The sequence below is a fragment of the Caretta caretta genome, chromosome 1 (genome assembly GCF_965140235.1).
Source record: "Caretta caretta isolate rCarCar2 chromosome 1, rCarCar1.hap1, whole genome shotgun sequence".
Taxonomy (NCBI): domain Eukaryota; kingdom Metazoa; phylum Chordata; order Testudines; family Cheloniidae; genus Caretta; species Caretta caretta.
This window is the reverse complement of record NC_134206.1, coordinates 46716989-46738269: the sequence shown is the minus strand read 5'-3', so window position 1 is coordinate 46738269 and position 21281 is coordinate 46716989.

Sequence of the window (21281 nt, the reverse complement as noted above, 5' to 3'; positions counted from 1 at the left end):
CCTTAAAAACCTCTAAGGAAGGAGATTCTACCACCTCCCTAGGTAAGGCATTCCAGTGTTTCACCACCTTTTTCGTGGCATTCTGGGGGGGAGAGGGGAGGAGCAAGGATGCGGCGTGCTCGCGGGAGGGGCGGAACTGGACAGGAAAAGGCAGGCTGGGGTCTTGGAGGAAGGGGTAGAGTGGGGGTGGGGCCTGGGGCAGAGCTGGGGGTTGAGCACCCCCCTGGCACTTGGGAAAGTTGGTGCCTGTGTCTCTTGGTTTTCCTCTAGCAGTAGAAGATCACCACTCAGAAAGTTCTACAAAACCAAAGTATTGGCACTTTCTACATTTGTATCAATAAGACTTGCACTTAAATCACAGACTTCAAAAGGATGAGAGTGAAAGACAGTATCTTTGTTTTCTTTTATGAAAAGCAAGTTTTACCTTGTAAGTTTAAGTGGTGCTCAAATGTTTTGGTGTTGGGGCATTATCATAGACTAGATGTGAATACAAAAACAAGTCAAGTTCCTGTTTAACTGCAGCTTACACAGAGACCAGTTTTTTCAATGAATATATTTATTTATTGGCTCTTTGAGTTTGTTGATCAGGATATGGCTGTCAAGATGAAACATCTAACTTTCAAAGTCATCTTTTGCAGGACGCAGACAGGATACAATCACTCCATGTACATTATTGACATCATTGCAATGCATAGTTTAGGCTGCATAACATAAAAGAATGTACATTGCAAGAAAGATCTGGTTTTCCTTTAAAGACAGACTTTCACACTAGGGGAAACTTCCAGACATAAACATAAATCACAGATATTTTTCTCATCACGTTACCAAGTGAATTTGAATTTGAACAAGGATTGCTTTTCTCACAGCCTATCTTCTCTTCCCAGTTGATCCTGTAGTAAAAGTTATAATGCTAGGTGATTGTGATATCTCTTCCAGTTCTATGGCAAGGGTCTGATTGTCACTATAGGTGCATAAATGCAGTTCCATTTGAAGTCAGTGGGAGTTGCACGTGTGCAACTGACAAGATGATCAGGGCTTGGGATCAGGCCTGGGAAGCCAAGTTGGATGGTGAAAGCTCCTGTTACTCAGACACAGTGAGATAAATACAAAGCTAGTGTGACTCCAGTAGCTTTCGTGAAGTTACAGCAGAGGTGAATTTGGCACATTGCTTTTAAAAGCGACATCTACATAATTTTTTAAGAATAAAAGTTTGCCCATTTTTCCTTCTTTGTATATAAAGCCCTGAAATGTTGTTTAAATGGCTTTGTTTCCATCCCTCTGACCCCCTACTCCCTCCCCCCCCTTTTTTTAAAGAAATACCGGAATGGCAAATCTTGTTTCCCTGATTTTGCTGAAAAACATCTTTGGGATTTCAGAGATGTACAGTAGAACCTCAGAGTTATGGACACCTCAGGAACGGAGGTTGTCCATAACTCTGAAATGTTTGTAACTGAGCAAAGCACCGTTCAGGCTCCAGATCCAGCAGCTGACACTCCAGGCCAGGTTTCAGCAGCAGCTGAGCTCCCTACTCAGTGGTGGTATGAGTTTGCAAGCTTGTCCTCCTGGGGGGAGGGAAAGGGGGGATGAGTGAGTGAGAGAGACAGAGAAAAAACAGCCCGTCCCCCTCCAGGCGGGTGTGTGTGTGAAAGCAGCATAGACCCCAAGTGCTGCTCCTGCTCTGCTGGCTCTGGCTACCTTGGGCTGGCAGCCCCAGCATCTTGCTGTAAGTGGCTGTCCTCATACATGGAGGTGGGAGTGGGCACAGCCCAGATGTACCTACCTTTAAGACGCAATACAGGCACAGTATTTTCCTTTTTATTTTTTTGGCTCTGCTACTGCCTGATTGGTTACTTCCGGTTTCACATGGTGTCCGGTTGACCAGTCAGTCTGTAACTCTGGTGTTCGTATCTTTGAGGTTCTACTGTATATCATGAGCTCTCACACCTTATTTTAATGTTGAGGGTTTTGAATCTTTTAAAAGACATACTTTGTCTCAAATACCCATTAGGCATTGGGGTTAAATAGGTGTTAACAAAAATAAAACCCCAATAAACAAAAAGTTTTGAATTGCCTGACTAAAAATTAATTCTGAATTGTGCGGCTTTCACTCTTTTGGCTCTTATGTCATCATTTCTCTAGTGGCCTGTGCATTTCCCATTAAGTCAACAGGAGTCTTTACGCAGGCTTCCTGGGAGGTGGATTAGATCCTAGTCACAATAGACTTTTCTAAGATAGACAAGACCTGAATTTCTGATGTAAAAAATAAACAGAAAAACACGTTGCTCCAGATCCTCAACTTGGGTCAGTAAGTCAGAGTAGCTCCATTAACTTAAATGGCACTATACCATTGCAGTTTTTACCTCTCCCTTCTTCAGACCTTTTTTATGCATCATGGGGTGGGTGGGGGGAAGACACACCATTTTAATACTCTGCAGGTCCCAGTTAATAATAGCAGTAGGAACTCAGAAAAATACTGGCCAAGAAAACTTTCTTTTGTATCAACAATCTCTGATTTTGATAATGAACATCCCTCCTTAAAAATGTAATACCTTTGTAATGTCAGTGAGCAGTCTGTTCTGAGTACGTGAACCTCTATAGGAAAAAACGTTTATTCTGTTGGGGATACAACTCTTTTCCACTAGTCTCTGTCAACAGCCAGTTAGAACCTGCTAAAGTGAAAGTACTTTTTATTTGTTTTAATCAAGTAAAATAAACACTTTTCCTTTGATCTTTAAGAAGTCCTTTCTTGTTAACTTGCTTTAGACTTTTATGTTTTAATATTCATTGTAAATTTAATTATTTAAAAAGTTATTTTGTTTTAAATTATTAAACCTTTTCTGAATTTAAGATAAACATGGGCATGTTTTGATAAAGATTAAAAATAAATTTCACACAAAACTGCAAAATGTAACAAAGATAATGTGTAGGCGTCAGTATGTTCCAAAACAAGACTCTCTAGGGGCTCTTCTAAACACATGGCTACGTTAAAACTGTGTTCTGAAAAGGCTCAGGAAACCCCTGACTCTAACCCACCCTTTCCTGAAACTGGTGAAAGTATTTTAAAAAAAGTTACTGCTTCAGTGAAAAAAATAATTGAATCTCAACATATTGCCAAAGCAGATGATTTTTTTTCCTGTTTGTTAGCAAATGTTACAGCTTTTGGGATTTTCTCCATGCTGAATTCACTTATCCTAATCGTTCAAATGCAGTGAGGAACTTGATGAATGACAAAAATAACCCATCTCAGTGAGGTGTGAAATGTTATTAATGAGCACAATGGGGGAACAAACACCAAACATTTCTGAGCGTTTAGTTTATAGCCACTTTCTGGTTTCAAGTGAAAATATAACATCCCTTCTGTTAAAACATTCTTATTCTCTGTTTTGGTGGTGATAGTCGAACAAGGACTCTCCATTGTCTAATACGTCAGGTAAGGTGCATAAGAAGGGGTCCCCCACCTCCCTGAGGTAGTGACTCATTCTGTAGCCTGTCGGTGTCTGTAATTCTAGGATGATTTGCAGCTGTCCCCTGTACAGTTGTCCTTAACCTATGTAATCCCTCATTCCTTCTCTTCTTTCCAGCAAGCTTCTGTTTCCCGCTCTGCTGTGAAGGCAAAAACCTGGAGGCAGTAACATTTGTAGCCAGTCACTAGGGGTTGCTCAGGAGTCAAACATGCTGAATCTTTATCATCCTCTGTCATGACTGCCAGCATGAGCTGTTTGTTCCGTATAGGTACAGGTTAGATGGACACGAGGTGTTTTAAGTAACTTGATCAATTAGTACCAACATTATGTGAATGTATAAAAAGTTGTAGGTCAGAGATAGATAAAACCAGTAGAACGTGTGCAAAGGACAAAAGTATAGAAAGTAATAAGGGAAATATAAGTGCAGTGTGTCCCTTTCAAGGGATCGTATTGCAAGGTTGTATTGCACTATTGAGACAACATAAATCTTGTTACTTACTGGAACAAAGTCCCATGCTTTCCACATCCAGTTTTCACCTATAAGGGACAAAAATACTCCACTAGCTCAGTATTTACAAGCAGTTGCACTAACTCATAATGGCAGCAAAATCAAAGCCCCTCTGTGAGCTCATAAAAAGATGTTTATATCCTCTCTCTAAATCAGTGCTGGTCTGTGGGCCTCCCAGACGTGGAACCGTGCCCAACTATAGGTGAGCCTGAAAAGGGAGTTTCCTGTGAGTGCATCTTCCTAAAGGAAGCCTGAAAGTAATTTATAGTAATTCCAGCTCCAGTGTTTGAATGCAACAGTTACTTCCCATTCCTCCTACTGTGCAGGAAAAAATCCCCAATGAGTCTGCCAAAATACCTAGCAATGATAGGGGAGTTGGAGGTTGCTCTGAGTCACAGTCATATCCACATAAACAGGTTGGTAATTACAGGCTATCTCTAATTTCTACTTACAGCTGGTTGGGGGAAAAAAAATGTCTCCCATGGAACACTTTGATTTTTGATGGAAAATGAAAAGTTTTCATGGCCAGAAACAAAAAAAAGTATTGGTTTGGGGATTTTCAGTTTTCCAACAAAAAGTCTACATTATTCAGGGGAAAGCAGATACTTTCCGACAAATCTTGTTTAGTGAGAAACTCATTTTTCTACCACAAAATAGTGTCAACAAAAAAATTTCCACCAGCTCACTTTCTACAGTATCTTCTAAAGAAGAGCTAGATGCTTAGCTGGTTATCCAGCCATAATCTACGTCTTAATGTTTTAGCACTATAATTTGTCTCTAGATGCATGGTGACCGGCACTGTACAAGTAACTAAGCGTCTGCTTGTATTCACTGGAAATAGAGGAGGGCTTGAAGTTCCAAAACCATAGATACCCCTGATGTTTGGGCAAGTTTGGATCTGGATCTGAACTGTGCAGTGAAGACCCATATCTAATTGGAAACTACAGTTCATATTTGCTGGATGAAACCAAACAGACTCACAGAATGTAATTAAATTAGCTCTACAGTCTACAATATGCTGCCTGTAAGCAGAGCCCAGTACCTGTATGGTGCCTTGTTGAAGTTAATGGTACTCTGCACATGAGCAGCAGTCCATCTGCATGGATCCCTTTGCTGAATCAAGACTAGTATAATAGCTAGAGTATTCTTGTAGAGCAAAATTGTTTCAGTTTTTTTAATGAAGGATTTGTGCCAAATTTGACCATAAAGAGTGCTGATAGATGTTAAAATGTTTCTGTTTATAAACTGATTTACTTAGTATTCTAGTTGTGTTATATTTCCTGGGAAACTCTGACTACACATTTTCCAAGGCTGGTTTTATTCATACTTCCTTATTATTAGTCATCTGAACTTTTATTGTAATTTTATTACTCTTTATACTGTGCCTCCTAATTTTTAGTATCTAGATCTACCTGTATCTTGAAATGAAGTAACTATTTTTGTTATATCAACATCTTAAATCAGGCTTCCATCTTCAAGTAATTGGTTGAAAGACAGTCACTGAATGCATGTACAGTTAAACTTCATTTTTACAATGCAAATTTCCTATTCAGTTTGTGTCGTATTATTGGGAAGATCTTGAGACAAAGATTGTCAGATAACAGCATTTTCTAGGACAGGGCTGTAAACAGCTCCAGCCCCTTGTTTTTTAAAAATATTACTGCATAATGCAGTAAATCATCAATATAAGTTGACTTGCACAAAGCTAACTGAGTACATACTAATATAACATTGCAAGGCTGCTGTTGTCTGACAGGATCAAAATTATTTAAAAAGAAATGGAGCAAAATCAACAGTTTATCATTAGACAGATCCTCTAAGTGATATCTAGTGTTTTAAAAAATCCCAGTATTCAAATGCTGAGAGGCAGGACGAATAGTTCAGGGGGATTTATTGCCTTCTAATAGATTACCTTTAACTTGTCAATAATTCATATTTGATATAGAATAGAAAAAAAACCCCTCTTCATTTTAAAGGAAAACTGAGAACAGGATTCAGACTGACAGATCCAGCCATAAAAATTAACACCCTTAAGCACTATGGTTAGGTTAGAACAAAGATGATGCAAATGTGAGCTGGGAGATCTATTGTGTGGATCCTCCTTCAAAACAACTTTTTTTAATTGTAAAAGGGTACAGGAAAAACATAAACTCAAAACTGTTTATCTGAAGCAGCAAATATAGCACTGGAAGGGTTGGGAAATATACAGAGGACATTTCATGAGAGATTGTCATACCCTCCTCTGACAGTACAAATTTGTGAGAATACCTTAGTGGTGGAGGATCACAGTGGGCAGATCAAAGTAACCTGGAGACACAAAGAGAGCGAGGTTTACATGAGACCCCTTATACGAGACAGGAATTACACCTATATAGGGCTTCATCCAAAACCCATTGAAGTCAATGGAAAGATGCAAGATGACGTCAAAGGGGTTCAAATTAGGCATCTGGAGTTCAGAGTCTGAGTCTCAGACATGCTGCCTGGTGGAGGAGTTGGGGAGAAAAACAGCTGAACAGAGTGCATGGAGATGTAAGATTTTTGCTTTTGCAAACTACCCCCAAATGGTATCTATCTAGAGCATTGATGTGAAGTTTAAGACTAGATATGTTACTCATATGCCATTTTTATTTTTCAAATCTGATTTTCTCTCTTAGCTCTTAATAAACGTTGTTTTACTGCAACTCACGTGGTTTTAGAACGTTGTTTGGGAATTTCATCCAGACCATTCTGAAGAGATGAAAAGACTTCTGAAAGAGTAGGGAAGGAAGAGTGTCGGGAATGTACTCCGCTGGGTATTCTCTGTCTAAAGATCACAGAATAAGGAATTCTCTCCTATAAAGTGTCCTATCTATCTTCTGGCCTCAATGCACAGGAAGTGCCTAATGAGATGAGAACTAAGTTTAAACTCCACCCCATGAACCTTTCTCCCTGATTTTGACTCCTGGCACTCTCTCTCTTCCTCTCTTCACAATCTTCCACACTTGTCCTCGGTGAATCAGCCTCCATGTTGATGACCCATCTTACGCCACAGCTTCATGTTTCCTCACCTTAACCTCTTCACTCAACCTACAGCTCTGATTCAACTCTCCCACTCACTAAAAGGGCTGATCCCTTGACTTGGACTTCACAGCGCTCTGCTATCCCTCTGATCTCTCTGTTGCTGAGTTTCCCCTCTCTGACCAACACTCGGTCTCTTTCAGCATCACCCGTCAGCACCCCTCTCCCCCGACCACCGCTGTCACTCACCTTCCCATGACTTCCAGGCAATAGTGCTGCAACTTCTCATCTGTTCTCAGCCCTCTCCTTCCTACCGTGTCTTCTCCATCTTCCATCAATATGGTTGTTTATTCTATCCATTGCTCACTGTTCCCCACCTTTGACTCTTTTGCACTCTCTCCTGTCACAAGGTCTGCCCTGCCACCAACCCCCACTCCTGGCTCACTCCCAACATTTGCTTCCTGTGCTCCTGCACTCGCACTGCTTAGTGTTTGTGGGGGAAATTCCACAACCAGGCTGATTTCCTCCATTACAAATTTGTTCTCTCCTCTTTCAGTTCTGCCATCTTCCTAGTCAAACAACTCTACTTCTCCAACTTCTTTGAATCTCATGCCTGCTGGTCACCTTTTTGCTATGTTTCACTCACTCCTCAAACCCTTCATTCCTCCTGTCTCCCCTTCTTTCTCTGCCCAGGATCTTGCTGATTTCCTCAAAGAGAACACTGATAAAATATGTGGCCTTCCCTCTCCCCTCAGATTGCTCCCCTTCCCCCCTATGACTCTCTCCTCCTTCCCCCAGTCATAGATGCAGAAGTTTATTTCTCCTCTCCTCCTTTAACTCCTCTACTTGCTCCAATGACCCTATCCCATCTCCTAATTTCCCTTGCACCCATTCTCCTCTCATCCCTGGCTTTATAATACAAACATGCTTTAATTTCTACCATCTTAAAAAGCCTACCCTAGACCCCACATGCCTCTCCAGCTGCCACCCCATCTCCCTTTCATATCATTCAAACTCATTGAATACAATATTTACAATCACTGTTGGAGTTCCATTCTTCCAATTCCATCCTAGACCCTCTCCAATCTGGCTTCCACACCTTGCACTCCACTATAACTGCTCTCATCAAAGTCTCCAAGGTCCTATTCCTAGCCAAAGTTCAGAACCAGTACACCCATTCTCATCATCATCAATCTGTCAGCTACCTTTGATGCAGTCAGCCAAGCTTGTCTTCTTAAAATCTTTTCCTCCCTCAGCTTCTATGACTCTCTCCTTTTATGGTTTTCCTCCTTCCTCCCTCTTCATCCCCGTCAGCTTCCGCAAGGCTCTGTCCTTGGTCCCCTTCTCTTTTCCCTCTACTCCTAATCTCTGGATAATCTCATCCACATAGACAACTTCAACTACCATCTCTGTGTGGATGATTCTCACAGCTATCTCGCTACTCCAGACCTGGCCAACCTAAAATCTAAGCCTGTCTCTCTGACATCTTGTTGTGGATGTCTAGCTGATAGCTCAAGCTCAACATCCATCCAGGATAAGTAGATAGTGAGTGAAAATTATTACTGCATGATTGCGGTTTGGTAAAAAGAATTTGGTAGTTACAGCCCAGCCACCTGTAAAGTGGGGTTCACATGACAAAAAACACTACAACAATTGGTATTAATTGGCTCCCTTGTTGACAGTCTCAGCAAAAAAGCAAAAGATTGGCTGGGCATAGCGTCTGAACTACTCTTTAACTCAGGGACAGGACATGTGTCAGGAAGACACTTGCACTCTTGCTATCTGTTCTATACCTGTGTTTATGGAAAAAGGACATAAGGCTTCGAACTGTCAAGCCAACACTATGCATGAATAGTAAGGGCTGCATGCCCAAAGGAATTAGGTGCCTACATCCACATTTTAGATGTTTAAGCCCCAGTTTCAAGATCACTGTGATGCACAAAGCTCCCGTTGAACCCTGTAGGCGCCTAAACTCATTCGGCACCTCAAGTTTTCAGGGTAAAAGCTCCTTTGATGTCTATGTTCCTGTCTCTGGGCATGGGTACTGCTGCCTACCTCTAGGCATCCAGCTGCCTATCTCTCATGTAAGCCCCACAGTGATTCACAAATTGGGGGAAGATAGATGTTGGTCCTCCTAAGTCATGTGCAGCAATTTACTAGGCCTAGGTGATTCTCAGCATCACAATGCCCAACTTCTTTTGTGCATCCAGCCCTAAATTCATAAACTATACTATCTGAATCAGTGATACTTAAACCTCAGTGGTTCAGGAGCCAAAGTAGTGATCAGCATTACCCAAAAGAGCCACAGTAGTGTGAATTCATTGTTTCATTATTTTTATATATATATATATATATATAATTTTCACAGAAAAATGACTGACCAAGTATTCTACAATTCTAACATAGTAAAAGCATCCTAATTGGTTAATAACTTAGATTGGTTAATAATTTAATATCACAGTATTTAATATCATGCAAAGAGCCACAGGAGACACATTAAAGAACCACATGCGGCTCCCGAACCTCAGTCTGAGTATCACTGATCTGGATGTATTATCAATAAATAACATGGTATTCTAAAGTTTTACAGATCTACAATTTCCTAACCTTAAAAACAATATAAACTTGAATATTTCTCCATCTGTGAAATGGGGATATAATACTTATCTCATTTGCAAAGCACTTCAAGATCTACTGATGAAAAGCACTATGTAAGTGTTCAGTATTAATTATTATTATATCATATGCACTTTAGCAGCAAGCTGTTTATTTGCATAATATTTATTTCTGCAAATATTCTCAATTCTAACCTGCAGCATATGCTCCTGAAATTTTAGTCCTGGATTTCCTACAAAGAAAAACTAACAATTTTTAATGCCTTTGAGATAAACATTAACTATGTATTACATGGATACCAAAGGCTCATTTTGTTAGTAATCTGAGACAGATTCATACTATCTAAAAGTGAAAGGCTAATGCATTAATCTACTGCTCTGTTTAGACTCAAAATTTCCACATATTTTGTCTGGCAATTTTCCTTAAAACCCTGTAAAATTATCTATATTTAATTCAGTATCTAATATGCTGTGAGCTCATGCTTTCTTTATTCTAATGACACATTTTGATGTGAAAACCTTTTGTTTTTTGATTACTTCATCTGTTCTGCTTCCAGCCCATGCTGTGGGGACTGATAATTTATTGACTTTTCCGCAATTTGTTTTTCATTTGTGATTTCAAAAATGTTATTTCAGATTCCAGAAGAAGAGGTTCCCTGTGAACTAAGATTACAGATTTCAGGACTATAAAATTGTGTTTTGTCTTTCATGTTAGATACATTTGTCTATTGTTAACCATTGTCTAACATATATGAAAAGAAAAAGATGGGAATGCTACATTCTAGGAATGAAGTTAATAGATTTGGAGGATTATCTTTCTGTTCAAATTATTTGTTTCTACTATTCCCCCTTCCTCTTCACTCCTATAGAAATTCAGCGCTTGCATAGTAGTCTGTATCCACAAAAAGAAAAGGAGGACTTGTGGCACCTTAGAGACTAACAAATTTATTTGAGCATAAGCTTTCGTGAGCTACAGCTCACTTCATCGGATGCATTCAGTGGAAAATACAGTGGGGAGAACATGTTCTCTGTGTATATAAATCTCCCCACTGTATTTTCCACTGAATGCATCCGATGAAGTGAGCTGTAGCTCACGAAAGCTTATGCTCAAATAAATTTGTTAGTCTCTAAGGTGCCACAAGTCCTCCTTTTCTTTTTGTGGATACAGACTAACATGGCTGCTACTCTGGTATCTGCAAAATGTTGTCAAAACATTACTTACTTAATCTTCACATAATGTCTGAAGTGTCATCATCATTTGTAAGATGGGGAAAGTAACACAGGTAATTAAATAAGAAGTCAAAAATGAGCCATTTGCAGAACTATGAATCAAACTCAGGAGCTTCTGTCTCCCAGTTCTGTGTCCATTTCACTAGATAAAGCTACCTGGTCTATAGGATGCAGTATGCTTCTATAATGGAATCTGAAACAAGCAACAAACATCACAGCATTCCCTCTCATTTTTGTTTCAAATCTTTTCTGGTACTGTTCGTGTGGGAAGATATGTCTTGCTGCCATCACAAAATGTTTTATTATTTTATTATTATCTGATATTTTATACATCTATTATGTCTCCATCCTTAGAGGTTTTTAAGGCCTGCCTTGACAGAGCCTTGGCTGGGATGATTTAGTTGGTGTTGGTCCTGCTTTGAGCAGGGGATTGGACTAGATGACTTCCTGAGGTCATTTCCAAGCCTAATATTCTATGATTCTATATACCTCTAACACCTGGCAATCCTTTCCCAGCAATGTGAAGATGCAAGGGTTCACTATTCCAACACGGAGCTTCTCCATCTGTGGCATCATTGTGGGACAAGACCCCACCTCTGTCCCATACTCTGATGCCTTTGGATATCTTGGGGGTCAATGTACTCTTCTTCCTCCCCTGAGTGCAGAAACTCTCTCTTCTCCTGGGATGATCATTCAGCACTTGTTTCCCTCCTTACAAATGTCAAACCCAAATTATAGTTGCTTTAAACAAAAGACTGTTTCTTTAAGCGACAGAGAAGAAACATGAAAACAGTAAAGAAAAGAATATACTTGTTCTCATACAGATGAGGACTGTGCTAAGATTCATTTATATCAGCCTTAATTACATATTTAGTCCTCAAATATCAGCACCAGCCTCTCCCTTCCTCATTCCATCACTGTTCCTTGGAGTTCACAATGTTTGCATTTTCCTAAAAATTCAGTGCATCTTCCTTCCCCTCCAGGAAGTGACTGGTTCTTTTATAGTGAGGCCAATCTTTGTCCCATCCAAATGCCCTATATCCTTTTGTGTCTAGGGACAACACCCACAGCTGTCCAGACATGTCCAGGCTTAACCATTCTCCCCTTTTCCTATATGGAAAAACTGAGGTTTTCCCCAAATTGACATTATTGAAAACTTCATGTGGCTAAGAATGGCTCTCTAAAATTGTGGTTTTGAACGGTTTATTTTTCCTTACACCATTATATGGTTTCCTCATGAATATATCTGTGCATTAACCTTATACTTTTCATACATCAGCCTGCCTGGGTCATTTCTCTCTCATTCTTTCCCATGCTACAAAACAAAACAAAATGCGTCACACTATTTTTTGATTAAGCTAGACCCTAACATTTCAGAAATAAAGGATTGGCTATTAATTCCCTGTGGATTCTTTGTGGTCTACCGGTAGAGAATGCGGGGTGTCTAATAAATGTTATTTGACAACAGCTGAGGCTAGGCACCCTGCTGCTTTTAAAGAGCATGCTGAGGCAAACTGCTGTTAGGATATGCAAGACAGCAGATTTGTTTATCCTTATTTCTTCGCTCACATCCCGAACACATATGGTTGCTGTTTTTGTTTTGACTAATTTTGACTTGCCATAATGTGAGAAAAGTGGTTAAAATGACCTAATCTTTGTCGGAAGTTAGTACGCATGTGAAAGAGTGGAAATGCTGATAGACCTCTGACAAGAACAGTGTGAATAAGACTCTTATAGGCCTGAGCACTGTACTGACCATGCAACCCCATTCACTTCACTGTTCACAGAGACATTTAGGAGGAAACCATGTGGTAACATAAGGAAGCACAAACCATTCAGAGATGTAACTTTAGACTAGGACTATGTTTGGCTTCAATGGGATTACACAGGATGATAGCTCAGCCCAGAATCTGGCACAGTGTATGTGTGCCACACCTATTTAATCTATTTTAGGATTTTCAGCGGTGCCTACTGATTAAGATTAGTATTAATCTTGTTTATTATGGTAGTGTACAAGGACCAACCCAGAATGGGGTTGTCACGGAGTCCCCGGGCGATGCTCTGGAACTGTTCCCTATGAAGCCAGTCAGGACTCTGGTGAAGTCTCCTCTCTGTGAGCAGACTGTCTTCAGGGCAAGAAGCTCACACGGCTTCCACCTTCCTGGGTCTGACCTTGGAGCATTCAGCATCCTCTGCCCCTCCGTGCGCTTCCCACAGCGAGTCTGCCCAGGCGGTGTCCTGGGGAAGCCAGAGGGTCCTGCACCCCAACTTTGCAGTCAGACTTGACTCTTAGCCAGCCAGTAAAACAGAGGTTTATTAGATGACAGGAACATGGTCTAAAACAGAGCTTGTAGGTACAGAGAACAGGACCCCTCAGCTGGGTTGATTTTGGGGGGCAGTGAGCCAGACAACCACCTCTGCACTTCACTCCACGTCCCCAGCCAGCCCCCAAATGACTCACTCTCCACCACCTCCTCCTCTGGGCTTTGTCCCTTTCCTGGGCCAGGAGGTCACCTGATTCTTTTGTTCTCCAACACCTTTAGCTATCACCTTGCAGGGGGTAAGGGCCCAGGCCATCAGTTGCCAGGAGACAGAGTGTCAGCCATTTATGTACACTGGCCCTTTGCTCTGCAACAATTACACCCCCTTATCCCATTGCCTAGAGACTTAAGACATGCATAGGGGAAACTGAGGCACCCCTACTGTATTCAGAGGAAACATTAAGAACAGTCCCACTTCGTCACAGGGGTCTCACTATTGTAGGCACTGCACAGACACAGAGCAGAACACAGTCCATGCCTGAGAGAGCTTACAACTGAAAATCACTGGACAGTCAAAGGGTGAGGGAAGGGATGGAAACACACAAGCAGAGTGAACAATGTGATGGCAGCAAACATCAGGTTATTATTTTTATTATTAATAATACTAGTATTGCTCTAGAGTTCCATGATTTGTTTGGTGAAGGGTTAGATAGGAGGGGATAAGCTAAATGGAAAGTAAAGTAATGAGTTAGGGGACATTGAAGGGAAAGAGATGAGGGGGACAGGGCAGAGGAGAAGGTGGTAAGAGGATCAAGTGTGGGGTGAAGCCGAGGTGAAGAGATGATGAGGAAGGGGAAGGATAGTGTCGCAGCAAACAGCCAATCAGCACAGAGCACAGAAAGTCCAGTCAAAACTGTACAAAGTTCTCTGAATGGCTATCTCTGGGTGGCTCCTCTGTAGTTTTTCCCCAAGGCCACATGGCGGTGTGGGGAGGGGGCCTCTCCTGTACAGTTCTGGGTCCGGGATGGTGCTGTGGGGAGGAGTGGGCCCAGGTGGGCCCCATTTTGCCCGGTCTCTCTCCCCATGCCAGTGCAGTAGCCCCTTCTTTGGCTGCTTCTGCGAGCAATGACCAAGATCGTGTATCTAATGGATTCATCTCCTCTCCTAAACTCTAGCCATCAGCCCTCCTTATGTGGATTGTGTTGTTTTTTATTATTATAAGTTATAACTCATTGTCTTCCCATGTTAGTGTTTTTCTGCCTTCTGTTTCAGTGAGAAGATTTTAGTAAATAAGTGGGAAACAGATGGTGTTCTGAAGATGGCCAGGCTGTGCTTAGTCTTATCTTCTCTGGTAACTCATTCCAGAGTTGAGCTCCCTTTACAGAGTTCACTCTGTCTCCAGCTCAAATGCTTGTTATCCTTGACCTTGTTAGCTGTTTTTTTTTTTTTTTTAAATTTTTGTCGTGTCTTTTGTCAGAGGAGTGACTCTGCCTCAGAAGTTCATGGTTGGGAAGATAATCTCTGAAACACCAGATCCCAAACCACTGATAGTCTTGCAGAGTAAAACCAAAGGCTTGATTTGGCAGTGAAGCCCACTGGGAGCCAAGTAGGGTTCTGCACAGATGTGATGTGTTCCAGGCAATCATCCTGCTGAGGAGTTTAGCTGCTGTGTTCTGGAAAAGCTTGGTGCTTTCCTGTTGCTTCCATCTTCAGTTTAGAGAATTAAAGTAATCGAATCCAGGGGTGAAGAACGCATGGGCCACTCTGGCCAGATCCTCAGTAGAGAGCAAGGAACACTGTTCCTACTAAACTGCAGGTGGAAGATGGCTGAGTTGTCTGTAACTGTACCTTTGGCCAAGGTTTACCTCAAGAGCGAGGATTTTAAGGGAGACGTTGCAGACATTAGGAATCTGCTTGCTGCTAATATTTTAATAGGCAATGATAGCCATGTCTAAGCAGGTTAATAGAATTTGCAGTCAGAAAGAGTGTGGGTCTACCTCACCTGTTTTGTCTGTGCACAGTAGGGAGAGCTGTGAGAGGGCGGGAAACGCCCTCAAGTCCTTTGTCTTGGAAAGTAATAGTTTGTCCTCAGGAGAGGGGTTTGGAGATTCTTCTGCACGTTTGCCAGAGTCTGCTCTTAACTTAAGTGAGACTGAAAGGGAATTTATTGAGACTCAACAGGCTGATCCTTCCTTAGACAAGGAGAGGGATGTGGCTCAGAATAATTCTCTGGCTGGGGAAAGGAAGGGTAAATTTTTCCTAGAGGGAGGTTTGTTGTACAGGGAGGCTCCCACAGGGAAAAAGGTGCCCTGGTGAGGTTTGCAACCAGGTGCTTGTGCCTGATAAGTACAAGACAGAGTTGCTGCAGGTAGCTCATGATTGCCTCTTTGCTAGACACTTGGGTGTGGAGAGAACCTGTGACAGGCTTAAATAGAATATCTACTGAGACTAAAAAAATTACTGTAAGAATTGCGTCTTATGTCAAAAGCATGAGAAGTTAAATGGACCTTGCAAGGCACCTTTTCACTCATTGCCCATCATTGAAAAGGTGTTTGCCAGAGTATCTGTAGGTATTGTGGGGCCCTTACCTAAGCCTTCCAGGAATGGAGGAAATATATACTAGTTGTGGTGGATTCTGCCACCAGATGGCCTGAAGCTTACAGCTCTGTCTAATATACAGGGCCGGCTCCAGGCACCAGCTTTCCAAGCAGTTGCTTGTGGCAGCATTCAGAATGGGGCGGCAGTCCAGTGTCCCGTGGCGGCAATTTGGCAGCTCCTGCTAATATAGAAGCTGAAACTGTGGCTAATGCCCTCATTACCAGTTTTAGCAAATAAGTTTTTCCCAGGGAAATCATGTCAGACCATGGTTCAAATTTCATGTTTGTAGTTTTAAAAAAGTTATGGGAGTTGTGTGAAGTGAGGCATATAAAGGCTGCCCCCTATCAACCAGAAACTAATGATCTGGTAGAAAGATTCAGTGGGGCATTGAAGTCTATGCTAAAGATATATATTACCTCCTGACAGAATGACTAGGATGTGTTGCTCCCTCATTTGTTATTCACATAAAGGAGTGTACTCCAAGAGCCCTCTTTGATCTGCTTGACAGGAGACAAGTGAGAGGACCCCTAGATTTAATTTGAGGCTCTTGGGATGGTAGTAAAGAGCAGACTGGACAGCTTTTAGGGTAGTATGTCACTTGTTTTAAAGAGAATGTAAAGGCTGCAATGGACTTAGTGCATCAGAAGCTTGAAAGGAGTCAGATGTCTCAGAAAGCTTGGTGGGACAGGCATGATGGAGAAAGATCTTTTGATATAGGTGACTTGGTGCTATTGTTGATTGCAGTGAGGAAGAGCAAGATGTAAGATTGTTGGGAGGGACCTTTTGAGGTGATAGAGAGAGTGAATGATGTTACTTATGAGTAAGGACACCCCATGGCAGGGGAGCAGTGCAAACAATACATGCCAGTAGATTGAAAGCTTACCATGAAAGGGAGATGGCAGTGGATATGATTTGTTATGCTGTTGGTTGTGCTTTAATTGATTTGGTCAGGGAGAGTAAGGAAGAGACTCCTCTGGAGAGCTCTGAGATTTGGGAGGATTTGAACCCGAAGCAAAAGCAGGAGATGTTGGCCCTTTTGAAACCCCACAGGCAGGTATTTTCCAACTGGCCAGGTTTAACTAACAAAAATAGTGCATTCCATTGAAACTACAAGGCACCACCCTGCTCTTAGCAGAGCATACCGTGCTAAAGGAGAAAAGTAAAAACAAATCAGGAGGAAAACATGCTGGATTTGGGAGTGCTTAGTAAATCAAAAAACCCCTGTGTGTCTCCTGTTGTGATGTTGCCTAAAAGAGAGAAAACCATGAGATTTTTTGTGGATTTTAGAAGGGCAAATGCCATCACCCAACCTGACCTTTACCCCACACCCTGAATAGAGGACCTATTGGATCTATTGCGGGGTGCAAAATTCATAAGCATTCTGGAGTTGACTTGTGGGTACTGGCAAATTCCCTTTGACACTGTAATCCAGGAAAAAGCAAACCTTTATAATGGAATCTGGCCTATATGAGTCAAGGTTATGCCTTTTGGATTAAAAAATGAAGGGGCTACCTTTCAGAGGATTGTCAATGAAGTGCTGTGGGGTTTACGACTTGTCTATTTTTAGTGACTCCTGGCAAGACCACATGAACCATGTGGGAATTGTATTGCAGAAGCGTAAAAACACCAATCTCACTGTCAAGATGTCCAAATGCAAAATGGGGGCTGCAGCAGTACCTTACTGAGGACACTGAATGGCCAGTGGGTTAGTTTGCCCTGACCCTTTAAAAGTAAAAGCAATTCTGAGTTGACCTGCTCCACAAACCAAGAAAAAGGTCCAGTCCTTTATTGGTCTGGCCATCTATTACCAGAGGTTTGTAAAGGGATTTAGTGACATTGTGGCCCCTATAACAGACCTTACAAAAAAGGGGAAGCCATACCAGATGATAGGGACTGAGGCCTGTGAGAAAGCCTTCAAGGACATCAAAAAGGCTTTGTCTACAGAGCCAGTTTTAGTCAGCCCTTACCATACATGCCGACTTCCTCTCTACCCGGGGGGTGCTCGACCCCCGTCTGCCCCAGGCCCTGCCCCCACTCCATCCCTTCCTCTAAGACCACACCCCACTCCGCCTCTTCCTGCCCCTGCTTCATCCCAGGTTTTGCCCCACTCCACCCCTTCCTCCAAATCCCACCCCTTCTCTGCCCCCCCCGCCTCTTCCCCCCCCCTCCTGCTCTTCCCCCTCTCTCCCAGAGCCTCCTGCATGTCACAGAACAGCTGATGGTGGCGGGTGGGAGATGCTGGGAGGGAGGGGAAGGAGTTGATTGGTGGGGCTGCCAGCGGATGGGAGGCACTATGGAGGACTGTGTGGGGGAGCTAAGCACGTGCTAATTTTTTCCATGGATGCTTCAGTCCTGGAGCACCCATGGAGTCGGCACCTATGTCCCTGACTTCAGCAAGCCATTTGTGCTGTGCACTGATCATAGAATCATAGAATATTAGAGTTGGAAGGGACCGCTGGAGGTCATCTAGTCCAACCCCCTGCCCAGAGCAGGACCAGTCCCCAACTAAATCATCCCAGCCAGGGCTTTGTCAAGCCTGACCTTAAAAACTTCTAAGGAAGGGGATTCCACCACCTCCCTAGGTAACGCATTCCAGTGTTTCACCACCCTCATAGTGAAAAAGATTTTCCTAATATCCAACCTAAATCTCCCCCACTGCAACTTGAGACCATTACTCCTTGTTCTGTCATCTGCTATCACTGAGAATAGTCTAGATCCATCCTCTTTGGATCCACCTTTCAGGTAGTTAAAAGCAGCTATCAAATCCCCGCTCATTCTTCTCTTCCGTAGACTAAACAATTCCAGTTCCCTCAGCCTCTCCTCATAACTCATGTGTTCCAGACCCCTAATAATTTTTGTTGCCCTTCGCTGGACTCTCTCCAATTTCTCCACATCCTTCTTGTAGTGTGGGGCCAAAAACTGGACACAGTACTCCAGACGAGGCCTCACCAATGTCGAATAGAGGGGAACGATCACGTCCCTCGATCTGCTGGCAATGCCCCTACTTATATACCCCAAAATGCCATTGGCCTTCTTGGCAACAAGGGCACACTGTTAACTCATATCCAGCTTCTCGTCCACTGTCACCCCTAGGTCCTTCTCTGCAGAACTGCTGCCGAGCCATTCGGTCCCTAGTCTGTAGCGGTGCATTGGATTATTCCGTCCTAATTGCAGGACTCTGCACTTGTCCTTGTTGAACCTCATCAGATTTCTTTTGGCCCAATCCTCCAATTTGTCTAGATGCTTCTAACACTGGGCTAGGGGCAGTGCTAATGCAGTATAGGGTGGGGGACAAGAGGCACCCCATTGCTGTCTTGAGTAAAAAACTGATCAACATGGAAATAATCCATATCTAGGGGAAAGAAAATGTAGTGGACAATGCCTTATCAAGAATAGGGAGACCCTGAGGCATATTCAGGAGCGTTGGGGACACCCCTTCCAACACCAGTTTTGCGTTGGGATTCTGGCAGACCAGGTCCCAGCTCTTGCCAAGGCCCCTATGTCTCAGCTGAACACTGACAATAGCTGGAACCAGTCTGGCTCACCTATGTGATAGTATTGTTAAAACAGGTATTATAAAAATGTGTTTCACATTTAGACTTTATGAAATGCTTGTAAAGTGCTGCATGCATTAATCTCACTTATAACATCGGTATCCCATATTATAAGGTAATATTTAAGTGTTTGCTCTGTAACTGTAAATCACCAGACAGGAGAGAAGCATTAACGACTGTGAAATACTAGTAGCCAACAGGAGGTGTTATCTCCTGTCCAACAAAAGAAGGCCCATCACCACCAGGCGAACCAGGGGGGAACATCAGAAGACAAAAGACTTTGTTAATTGTCTGCCCACCCATGGAGAAGAGACGTGCAACTGATTTCTCCCAAAGCTGAATTTGCAACTCGAAGCACAAGGAGGGAAGGAATAAAAAGCCCTAACAAGGGGGAACTGTATCTTTTATGCTGCTTGGACTCCGAGGGACAAGGATTACTAAGCATAAGCAAAAGATCCCCAGTGCTTGGCCTGGGTTAGCCTTAAACAGTATATAAAGCTTGCTTATTATAGAAGCTTCTGTTACCTTTTGAAATGTAAGACTAACTCATTTGTGTGGATATATGTTTACCTGCTTTAACCTTGTAAATAACTCCCTTATTTCCTTTTCCTAGTTAATAAATCTATAGGTTTGGCTACAAGCATTGTCTTTGGTGCAAGATCTAAGGTGCAATTGACCTGGGGTAAGTGACTGGTCCTTTGTGTTAGAGCTCACAGAGCTGGTACCTGGGACTATGGGGGCTTTGGCTGCTGATGCCTCTGCACTGCAACAGAAGACTCTGGGCTCGGCTGGAATTACTGCCCTGCAGGACCTGTGTGGCAAGCCTGCAACCCTCCTGCTTTGCAGATACCAGGACTTAAACTAGGAAGCCATGAAGGGGAGTTGTGTGAGCAACAACACAGACTGCCTGGCTGCCTGACTCTGCTCCAGACCCTGCTTATGATAGACCGTAGAATCCAGCTTCTGATCCTGGTTTGTCCCTGACTTTGCTATTGGATTGCTATCTGTAACCTGGTGCACAACCTCAGTCTCCTGGTAAACTGACTCTGCCCGCCTCCTGGCACCAACTCTCAGTTTGCCCTCTGGCCTGTCTCTGACTCTGATCTCCTGGTACCTTACTCAGCTTGACTCTGGTCTGACCCCCCCTCATCCCGGTCACAATACTTTAGGACTGGGAATAAACTGAACACTGTTGTGATTTTTGATGTAAGAGACCATCTATCACAAAGGCAAGCTTTCTGGGTGGCAAAATGGAGCAGAGTCTTCAGCAGGACTGGCTGTGACTCCATGGTTAGGCTGTTACAGTGCCTGAGGAGTTTACACTTGATATTTGGTTGGTGAAATCTAAGCACAGAACTCACAGCCATTTTGAAGTTAGCGCCCTGGTTCTTTGCAGTCTGCCCTGAGGTTGGTACTCATGCTCTTGAGCCACTGTGAAGCAGCTTGACAGCGTCTTTTGAAAATGAAATGTAGAGTTGGTTTTTGACAATGGAGCCTATAGCACCTCACATCTTCACCAAGAGTTCTTATGTAGACACTGAAGAGAAGCAGGTAGGATGGATCTTTTGGGGGCTCTGTATGTGAGAGCAGCTGAGGCAGAGAAGCAGTTACCCATCACCACTTGCTGAGTCCTCTCCTATCTATCAGTCAATTTACCTGTCTCCTTGGACCTTCATCATGATAGTATTTGAGTGCCTCAGATATCAGTGGATTTATTGCCATTTTACAGGTGAAGGACTGAGGCACAGAGTTTGTGACTTGCCCCAAATCACATAGAGAGTCTGTGGAAAATCTTGCAAGTGAAAATAGATCTCCTGAGTTCCAGTCCTGCACCTTAACCATTCGACCATCCGAAGAGCAATCTTTGAAGCGATTTATAGCTGTCTAATCCTAATTGGTTCAGTAGCACCTTGGCCCTGATTCAGGAAACAGTTGAACATGTGTTTAAATCCCATTGAAGCCAATTGGACTTCAGGATATGCTTCAGTACTTCCCTACATCGGAGTCCTTGTGATTGTCAGTGTGAAAGCTGAGGAGTGGTCAAATATTAACAC